The sequence below is a fragment of the Lytechinus pictus genome, chromosome 15 (genome assembly GCF_037042905.1).
Source record: "Lytechinus pictus isolate F3 Inbred chromosome 15, Lp3.0, whole genome shotgun sequence".
Lineage (NCBI taxonomy): Eukaryota > Metazoa > Echinodermata > Echinoidea > Temnopleuroida > Toxopneustidae > Lytechinus > Lytechinus pictus.
Window position 1 is genome coordinate 16,385,581 of NC_087259.1, and position 11,209 is coordinate 16,396,789.

Below are 11,209 nucleotides of genomic sequence, written 5' to 3' on the forward strand. Positions count from 1 at the left end.
CGTTATAATATTATATAGAAAAAAAAGAAATTGTTAAAAGTAAGCCTACCATACTCTTATCATTATTGCCTCCTTTGTTTTGAAGAGGATTTTCTGAAATATTTGTCCTTGCAAAATTCTGTGGTTCTTAGTCATGCCTTAATTACCTTTAGGCAAATTCTTCATTTTACAAACATGATTGTGTCAAAAACATATAATATCATGAAAATATGAATCACTCAGTCAATACGATTGATGACCATGGCTATCAACAGTGGCGTAACTATGGGGGGGGGGGGGGGCATGGGGGGACATGTGCCCCCCCCCCAAATCGGCTTGCCAAAAACAAAAAACAAAACGGGGAAAAGGAGAAAGAGGGAGAAAGGAAGAGAAACGTAGTGGGAAAGAAGAAATTATTGTTCATTAAATGTTATATTATATTATAATTGTTATGTTATATTACATAATAATTTTTTTTCATAACTTTATGAAACATAATTTGCTCAGGGCCTATGTCTTCATAGTTCATGGTGCTCGCATTGTCTGTTTAACGATATATACAATCCTTTTGTACTAAAACCTACCGTTTTCAAGTCAATCATTTCCTCACACTTCGAGTTATCATTGTTTTATGTAGTGACATATGCTTCTCTTTCATGACTACTTAAATTGATTGCCCCATTTTAAGGTCTTAATATAAAACAATTCCTGTCCGTGCTTACATTCGCATTAGTGGATTTTTGAGATATGTCTGCTCTTCATGAATTCCTAAAATCAGTCCTTAAAATGTCAATTTTTCTGATCTGAATATCAAAAATTTTCAGCTTGCGCTTCGAGCTCGCATTATTTGATCAGTGAGATAGTATCCGTTTAATGGCACTGTCCTTAAAATGTCTCTTTTCAGGTCAGTATACCTGACAACTGAGCGCGCTTCGCGCTCACAAAGTGACTCAATTGTTTTTTGCTGGTGCCCCCTCAATGCTGTGACCCACGGTACGCCACTGGCTATCAAGTATATCGTTAGCATCTTGATAAACGTAAGGGTAAGAAGGACTGACAGAAAGGAACTTACAGTACAATTGACATCGGGAACACATTACACTTGCAGTCTGAGTATTGAGTCATTTGATGCCTCTCTCTATTAGATTGGACACAGCAGAACAATTCTTGGTCACGTGTGTGACCAAAATCATGACAAAACTTAACTTAAATTAGTGATAAATCTAAAAAAAAATAGAGATATATTATTTCGAAGGTGATATGTTTAGTCAGCTATCATTTGAAAATATTTTTTTGCTGTCTCCAATATGGTTCAAGGTCAGAGGTCAAAAGAAGTGGGTCACGTGTGTGACTTCACACAGGAGGATGATTTTGTATTTTTGTTGTTGTAATTTTAAAATTCCTGCGAATTTCAAAATGAAATTAAACTTTCAAAATCAACATAACTAGCTCTAAATATCTAAAATTGTTAGATTTATAAATAATAATTTCTGTCACATACGCGACCAAGAATGACCCAGCACCGTATGAAGTGGAAAGCGGGTCAAAATAGGTCAAATTAAAAAAAGGTCATACATATCAGTCGGAAAAATATTTTTCACACGATAAATTGAAGCGTCCAAATTAATGAGTACATAACTTGCATACACTAAACCAGGAGGCCGTTTCATGTAAGTTGTCAGCACTGACAAGTTGTCTTTCTCCGACAGTACCATAGCAACAGTCAGAGGCCAGTGCCTCTCAGCCAATAAAAACCAAGGATTTCACTAAAATTGTCAGCACTGACAAGTTAGTCAGTGCTGACAACTTTCATGAAACACCCATATCCTGAAATAAGTCACCTCTCTTCTCGTGTGTGTCAGTGTGTGTGCGCTCGCTGTGTACAAAGTCAATGGGAGATGAAAGAAGTCACCGCCGCTGACAAAATGAACGGCAGTGAATGGAATGGTGAATTAAACCAGGATAGTGCCCTAATGCCCTATTATCGAAGATGGAGAAAGGGATAATAATGTTAAAAAACGACTTACTCATTAAAATTTCTCTTTTACAAAAGCCCTCGGAAACATCCCTCTGTTCCACGTCTACCAGCAACAAAGGCGCCATTCCTGGCCACATACAATGTCATAATAAGCATTCACCCGGCGCCACGTACACGGACACACACATTGCACATCCACTATGTAGAAAATCTACGTTACTTTCCGTCGCTATTATACATAACACCTTCTTTACCTGAAATGACACTTCTTTCAATCCAATATATCATCATAAATATGTATTCTTTCCCTTTAGAATTAGATTGACTACGTAGCACTTTGATAAAAACAAAATATAGCTACAATTTCGATAAAAAAGGCAAATTTACCACAGCATAATGATGCAAGATCACCTGTATGAAGGGGGAAACGGCCCGGGTGAAGGTCATGGCTAAAATATGGCTTTGGCGATAGATGTGCCTGCGATCAACGACCCCTCTTGATAAGGGTTTCAAAATAGTTTTTATGGATTACATTGGCAATGTTCATGATGAAAACAACATTTTTGCTGGCTAAATTTAATTTTATATTCTTTTAATTTCAGAAACACGACTTTAACGCATCATAATTGGTAATAGGAATGTGTCATTTATTAATATGGGTAAATCATTCGTCAACTCCGAATCTATACTCTTCCGCTTCACCGATTTTCAACAAAGACCTCCCAGCTGTTCAATGCCATTTTCAATAAATTTATTTTGTTCTTAAATACGTCCGTCGTGCGTCGTGAAAACAAAAACTCCCCACTAGTTTGGAGAGGAAAGCAAATGATACTCTGATGGTTTTCTCGTCGCTGTCATTGGCGCCACATCTTAGAACTGAAATTCCTTTTTTGAGCTTCGAAAATTCCTTAGATTTGGTTGAAATTCCTTGAATTGATGTTTTGATTCAAAGTGACTATATTTGTATTAGTGAAACGAGCCAAAACTTTTATAGGGACTCAAACAAGTCAAATGGGGCAAACATTTTAAAAGGCTGCGAGCGAACAAAAAATGCTGAATTTGTTATTATAGAGATATATATACATATGTATAACTCCTGAAGAAGACGGAGGACCGTCGAAAATTTGAGTGAACAATAAAAACTTTATTGGCAATCAAAGCATTATCTTCAGCATTATTTTGTATATATATTATATATACACATACATATATTAATTTCTATAATGAAAATTTCAGCATGTTTTGCTCGCTCGCTCGCAGCCTTTTAAAAATGTTGCCCCATTTGATGTATTAAAATCTATGACATATATAATATATGTCATAGATTTTATCACATTATTAAGAAAATGACATATTTCCCCCTTCTCCATGGCTTGTTACGATCGTCTGCGTTCGCGAAGCGGGGGTGGCCGCATCCTTTCGAGAAAACGGGGGGGGGGGGGGGGGGCGATACGCCATACTTGGCCCCCAAAAAATCTTTGACTCGTTCCCCGCCACTGATTTGTTTCATCACATTTCTATGCAAATTTAGGCAAAAAGAAGCTGCTGAAAACTGCTTATCTAATAAAAGAGAGCCAATGGAGTAAATTATAAAGTCAAAGAGGGGCCTAAGCTTTCGATCCTAGCAGAATCTTCGTCGGAGGCAAAATGACAAACATATAAAGTGGAACAACCATAATATAGACCACAAACAAGCTACAGCAACACTAGAAACAAGGAGACAAAAGGGGCATTAGTGAGTAGAGAAGACCAATCAGGTTAGTGAAGGGGATGAAAGAAAAGGAGTAGGCAGACACAAAGGGAAGTTAGTGTAAGTAAGGCCAAGAGGGATTAAGATAATGAGGCAGGCAACATCAAACAGGATCTGGAACAAAACAGTGATAGAGGGATGAATAACTAGAGAATTAGTGAGAGGTGGGTCAAACAGGTTACAAAGAAAGGCTTAATAAACTGGTGCATAAGAGTGGGGGGAAAAAAGAAGAAAAAGAATGGGGAACAACTGATAATGTGCAAAAGACATATAAGTATATATGATAAAGCATTAAACAAACTAAGAGAAGAAGGTAGGTGTAAATATGTATCTATAAGTGATATGTATATAAATATATCCAAAAAAGAAATGTATATGAAGAAATATATAAATATATACACATATGGTGTAACTGATATGGTAATCCGCTAGGTGTGACGGGAAAAAACATAAGACTATATAGTAGGAAAGAAAAAAAATCTGTATATGTGAAAAAGAGGAAGCAAATTGCCTAAAAAGGTAAAAGCAAATATAGAAGAGAGGGGGTGTATTATGAAGAAACCATAGTATACATGTAAATAAGCAAATGTGGTAAATCTAAAAGAGGTGAGTGGAGAAAAAACAAATTTATATATATATATATAAAATAATTATTATATCGCCTGAATAAGGAAGGAAAAATTGGAGTTGAGCTTGTATGAGATATGGGAGGAAAGTAGAGTAAGAAACTATAATGTAACTATTCAAAAGAGCTGAGGGGAAAAATTATATGTATATATAAATTGAAAGTGGATAGGAAAGAAAAATCAGTCGTTCCCCTCTTGGATGTTCAGGCCATGAGGTTGGGTGAGACGACTTCGCACCACCCAACCTCATGGCCTGAACATCCAAGAGGGGAACGACTGATTTTTCTTTCCTATCCACTTTCAATTTATATATACATATAATTTTTCCCCTCAGCTCTTTTGAATAGTTACATTATAGTTTCTTACTCTACTTTCCTCCCATATCTCATACAAGCTCAACTCCAATTTTTCCTTCCTTATTCAGGCGATATAATAATTATATTATATATATATATATATATATTTGTTTTTTCTCCACTCACCACTCACCTCTTTTAGATTTACCACATTTGCTTATTTACATGTATACTATGGTTTCTTCATAATACACCCCCTCTCTTCTATATTTGCTTTTACCTTTTTAGGCAATTTGCTTCCTCTTTTTCACATATACAGATTTTTTTTCTTTCCTACTATATAGTCTTATGTTTTTTCCCGTCACACCTAGCGGATTACCATATCAGTTACACCATATGTGTATATATTTATATATTTCTTCATATACATTTCTTTTTTGGATATATTTATATACATATCACTTATAGATACATATTTACACCTACCTTCTTCTCTTAGTTTGTTTAATGCTTTATCATATATACTTATATGTCTTTTGCACATTATCAGTTGTTCCCCATTCTTTTTCTTCTTTTTTCCCCCCACTCTTATGCACCAGTTTATTAAGCCTTTCTTTGTAACCTGTTTGACCCACCTCTCACTAATTCTCTAGTTATTCATCCCTCTATCACTGTTTTGTTCCAGATCCTGTTTGATGTTGCCTGCCTCATTATCTTAATCCCTCTTGGCCTTACTTACACTAACTTCCCTTTGTGTCTGCCTACTCCTTTTCTTTCATCCCCTTCACTAACCTGATTGGTCTTCTCTACTCACTAATGCCCCTTTTGTCTCCTTGTTTCTAGTGTTGCTGTAGCTTGTTTGTGGTCTATATTATGGTTGTTCCACTTTATATGTTTGTCATTTTGCCTCCGACGAAGATTCTGCTAGGATCGAAAGCTTAGGCCCCTCTTTGACTCTATGCAAATTTATTCAGAATACAGTGCGTATCAAAATAAAGTTTACACTTTGAAAAAGCCCTTGGAATTAAAAAATATACAACATGTGGGTAATTTTTTCACATATAATCTAAGGTTTGGGTCTCATCTATCCAATGAAAGTAAAAGTTCTAACAGAATGTTAAACTTGAGTGAGCAACTTCATTTTTGTATAGCTCGCAGAAATCTGTTTGCGCAGAAATGCTCGTTTTCACACTGTATCAAGGGGAAACGGGCGATATCAAACTTACCCTGCGAAACATTTTTCATACATTTCCCCTGCACTTTTAGTCAATTGAATTAAAACGGATACATTCAAGCATTTTGTTACAATTTTACCACCCAAACTGAAATTTCAACACTTAGTAAGCACAACCTTTACCCTTTTTGTGCCAGCTGGATCTGATGACATAACTGAATCTGAACAAAAGTTTATACAGACATCTCCAGTATGTTTTTCACTAAGTTTTTATCATTTAAAGTGAGTTTACAATTCATTTTTCATTTAATATTTGTTTCTCCACACTTTTTCCAAGCTTGACATTGATTAACAAAATAAAAATCAAGCCTAAGCCATTTCATGTAAATCTCAGCTCAGTGTAAAGCAAATATCGTCACAATGGCCGCGGTGTGTGGGGGAGTGGGGTGGGGCGCAATGCACTCTTCGAAGTGTTTTGGGCAAGGAAACAAGTTAAAAAAGGTAAAAGATATCTTCAAATCAATTTTGAATGTTCTTCATGATTAAGGTCTACTTTTATTCGCATAACTATTTCAAAGTTCTGCGCAAATCATTTTCACTAACTTTTCTAAAGTAAGTGGTGCTCACCCAAGCGGAAATATTTTTCGACATTTATATCGTCAATTGGTTGAATGGATCTGTACCAATGTTAAAATGTGGAAAAATCTTCAGGATATCACAAATGTATAATTTTACAGGATTTTTAAACTTTTTTTGATACGCACTGTAGAATACGATATTTCTCCTAATAATTCCATTGTTTTATATGGCTTTGTGGGATAGCTGGGGGTCTAGAATTACTTCATCAATATGCAATTTTATTCAAAATTACAAAAAAACTCTCTTCTTTTTCTCCTAATTATCAGTGGCGTAATGAGCCAGATATTTTGAGGGGGCCATATATGTCGTATCGGGCAAAATGTACTAAAAGTTGTGAGCAAGCAAAAAAAAAATCGAATTTTTCATTTAAAAAAAAATCAAATTTTGTATCAGATTTTTAAACCAAAATATTCGGAAAATGATAACATATTTCACCTTTCTCTATTTTCTTTCCTTCTTTTTAAGTCGTCATTTTTTGGGGGGAGAAGCGCCCCAAGCCCCCATCTTTGCACCTCTACCAATAGTCTATTAATATTATATTGTTGTTATTATTTGATGAATAATTTTCATAGAAACGACTTGTTCAGAAAACTATCAAACACAGACATTCGTGAAAAGCTCCCCCGGTTGTCCCGAAAAGTGTGTTTATTTGACTCCCCTCCCTCAACCCACCTTTTCGAGAAAAGCTCCCCCGGAAAAAGGATGCGGCCATCCCCGCTCCACGAACGCAGACGATCGTAACAAGCCGTGAGCTCCATTCCCTTTTTTCCATGTTTCTTGTTCTTGTTTTTTTTTCGTGGGGGGGGGGGTCCATGCCCCAACCCCGGCCCCTATCCCATCTGTACGGGAGTGTTGTGTGGTACAAAGCTGAATTTCTTTTTAGTATTCCGACCTGAAAATGGGGTATTGTTAACAGCGGCGTAACAGGGGTCGGTGGCCAGGGGGGGGGGGGGGGCAAGAGCCAAAAATTTCCCGGTCATAATCATGGTATGAACAGGCGTAATAGAGAAATGAGGCAACAATTTTTAGAGGGCCAGATAGGCCTATTGCGTATCGGCAGAATTTATCTTTTAACATTTTTTGACAGTTTTAATCCAAAAATTCAATTTTTTTGATATGCAGAGAATATATTTCACCTTTTTCTCTTTCCATTCCTTGTTTTCGTGGTCTGTACGCCACTATGAACAGGATTCTTTGCGGCAGTAACGTGATGAGTATAAAAAACAAACAAACGAGGGGCGCAGTATGGCGCATGTGTTAAAAAAAGCTGCTTAATATAAGTCCCGAGCGAGCGAAGCGAGCGAGAAAAAAATCACCTTTTAATGAGAATTTAACTTTGAGATATATTTTGACATAATATTCAGTAAAAAAAATTATATCCTACACTTTTCCTTTGCCTTCCTTTCCTCCTTGTTTTTTGTTCTTGGTTGTAGAACTTTTTGGGGCCATGGCCCAAAGCTACCATACTCATATACGAAGTGCTATGCGATTGGGGTCGGGGGCGGAGCCCCCGGAACTTCTTGATATCAAAGCCATTTGAACCTCGCAGATTGCCGCTATTTTTAATCAAATATCGCGGGTATATACAGAATATAGCTTTTACACAACACATTTATTCAGCCCAGTTGCGTAATGAACCAAATATTTTGAGGGGGGGGGGGCAATGTGGGAATATTATTTTAATAAAAGTCACCAGCGAGGAAAGCAAGCTGGAAAAAAAGATTGCCTACTGAACTTAAATTCTAATTATGTGATATATAGATTTTTTTCATTCAGTTAATAACAAATTTCATTGTTTCCATTTGTTTCATTATACGTTGTCTCCTTTAATTTATTTTATTTCCTTTGGGTTTGGAACCAAGACCCCCCGGGCCTGTACGCCATTCATTGAACGTAAAGCTTAATGTAAGAAGGGTCCCTACAGGGGGAAGTTATATAGAGCCATTTGAAGGTTATAGATGAAGAGCCCCTACTGCGTGGGGTCGGGGCAAAGCCCCGGTATCTTATTTGAATAAAATTTAGCAAGCTTACAGCGCAATGTTGTATGCAGTCCATCTTTCTTCCCGCTCTTCATTTTCAATCATCGGCAGCCCGGTCGTGTTATTAAGTGTTTTGTTTTTCTTGTCCCTTTTCTTCGTTTTCCACCTTCAGCTTTTGACTAATTCCCTTCTAACTTCATTTCCCGCTATTGTTTGTCATTCGTCATCTTTTAATTTATTTCCCATCACACTATTGCATTACATAGGCCTATTTCGGAATGATTTATCCTTTCTCAAATGTTCTTCTTTCGTTCCTTTTCCCGCTGTCCTTCCTTCCTATTCTGTTTAAAAAAATATATTTATCTTCGTTTTCTTTTCCATTTCCCTTTCCTTCTCCTCCTTTCCTTTTCCCCTTTCCCTTTCTTTCTCCCTCCCTTTTTTCTTTTTCCCGTTTTTTTTTCCCCCGGTGAAATCCGCCAGGGGGGGCAGCTTGCCCCCCTGCCCCCCCCGCCTGTTACGCCACTGATTGTTAATACGCTTTATATTAATAGCAAGCTTATTTAATTTTACTAATCAATCAATCTCAGTTTTGAACGAGAGTTGATATTATTCCTCCGCTAATCTGAAAGGCGGGGGGCATTTTAAGGACTGTAATTTAGAGGGATAGGAGTCTACTCAGACATGCAGAATAATGTGAGCGCACATCACTTCTTTTATCATGAACATTAACCATAATCATGATGTGTAGTTCTTCTTCTTCTTCTTCTGTCTTGTGATAATTTGGCAACCAGTCAAAAAATGACAATTTTTGCCACTGATTTATTTTGGAGCCTTCTTTGAGAGGATGAAAAACTTCTTTCCCTTCATCCTTTTTTTTTTCTATTTTACCTTTTCTCTCTTTTCTCATTTTGTTTTCAATTTTTTCTCCTTTTGTTTTCTTTTCTGTTAATCTTTTTTTCTACCTCCTTTCTTTTCTTTTTTCCCCCGTTTTCTTTTTTCTGTTTACTTTTGAGAATACTGTTGGAATTACCAGCTTCCCACTTCAGTCCCATGTTCCATGCTCTATGACCAGGTTTAAAGAAGTTCTCTCGCTTGTCAGATAGTTTCTTGGGGCCCATTGTGACTGATATTGGTTTGATTGGGAAAGTTTTTACTTGTATTTATACACTTTTCTAGCTTGTATCCCCCAACGATCAGAAAAAAAATCACAATGATGTCATGATTCTCTCCATATTTTACAGGGAAACCTTTTTCTTTTTATCCCACAAGGGCAGCTGCAGTGACGTATTTGTAGGTAGGATTCCCTGAGTACTTTCATGTCCTTCACCTAGTTTACATGACATATATACTTGTCATGCTGACAGATTCATAATTCCACACTGGCCAGCAATAAATGTCCCCTTATTGTACTGAATCATTACTCTGGATCATGATGATAATCACAATTTATTCAGCTATCATTCTCTGTCATTTTGGCTCTTCTCTCTCTCCCCCTCTCTCTCTCTCTTTCCCTCTCTCTTTCTCTCTCTCTCTTTCTCTCCCCCTCTATCTCTTTCCTCCTCCTTCCATTTCTCATCCCTTATTATCTGTAAGCCACTCATTTTCTCTGCCTTCTGTAAAACCCTCAATGAGACACTTATTTATTTCTTCTTTTGTTTTTAATTGTTTTTTCTCCTGAATTGTGATATCAATTTCAAGCAAAACAAATTAGAAAAATGAATCAAGTACTATTAAAACACATTTACAACATTGCAAAGGCTATGATTATCATGAAATTTCAATTCATTAACATGGATTGAGCTTAAACATTACACAATTTTCTTAGAGGTGCATTGTTTAAACTCGTGTGTATTCTGTATGTATTATACCCCTGGACAGACAATGCTTACTCCCTGTTCATAAGAGAACGGGGTTTCGAAACAATAATTTTTTAAACAACATTATGCATATGATACCATAAGGTTGTGCCAACATAAAATAAATCGCTAACAACACCAAGCATTTCATCTCCAACGTTATCACTCATCTTTATTTAGGCTGTACACTTAGGATGGTTAGGGCAGGTAGGTTCTTTTCCTTGACCAACTAATATCTGCCCTACTCTACAAAGTTTGTTCGTTGAATTGTAAGTTACAATGCACTTCTCTGGGGTCACATTTTCGGCCACAACATCGCGAGCTTGAGTCTCTGGTGCAAATGGTGTTCTCCCTTTTGCATGGCTGAGAGGGATGTTATATTGTCTGTCAATTTCTATGTCAATAGGTGTATTTCTGTCCATCCCTCTGTACTCCAAAATATCTTTCACCTTCCTGCGCCTTTCTGCCATATCCAATTCATTGGCAGTTGCCAAGATATCACCACATTTGTTAACTGGCTTCTGGAAACCGCTAAGTGATCCGGTTGGAATACTCATTGATGTTGGAATCCTGAGCACATTTTCCAATACTGCTTTGGTATTGCCCCACCTGTAGAGTCATGTTTGGTACAGCAGATTTTCTCTCAGATTCTGTTTTAACTATCCCTCTGAAAAACTTTAGAGCACTTGATTCAAATTTACAAGTCCTGCACTTGAATATGACAGTAACTGCAATTCCTCTTATTTTTCTTCTTTAGGAATAATCCAGTCCATGTTTAAGCACCCGAGGCTACAATGTGGATGCTGTTGGCAAGCTTCATTGATGGCCATGGTGAGCTTCTCTACATCAACAATCCGATGCATGGCCGACAGCGGAACCATCAGTGGATGTCAACACTTTCGCCAGTGGTACAGAGACTTCCGCTGTCTTTG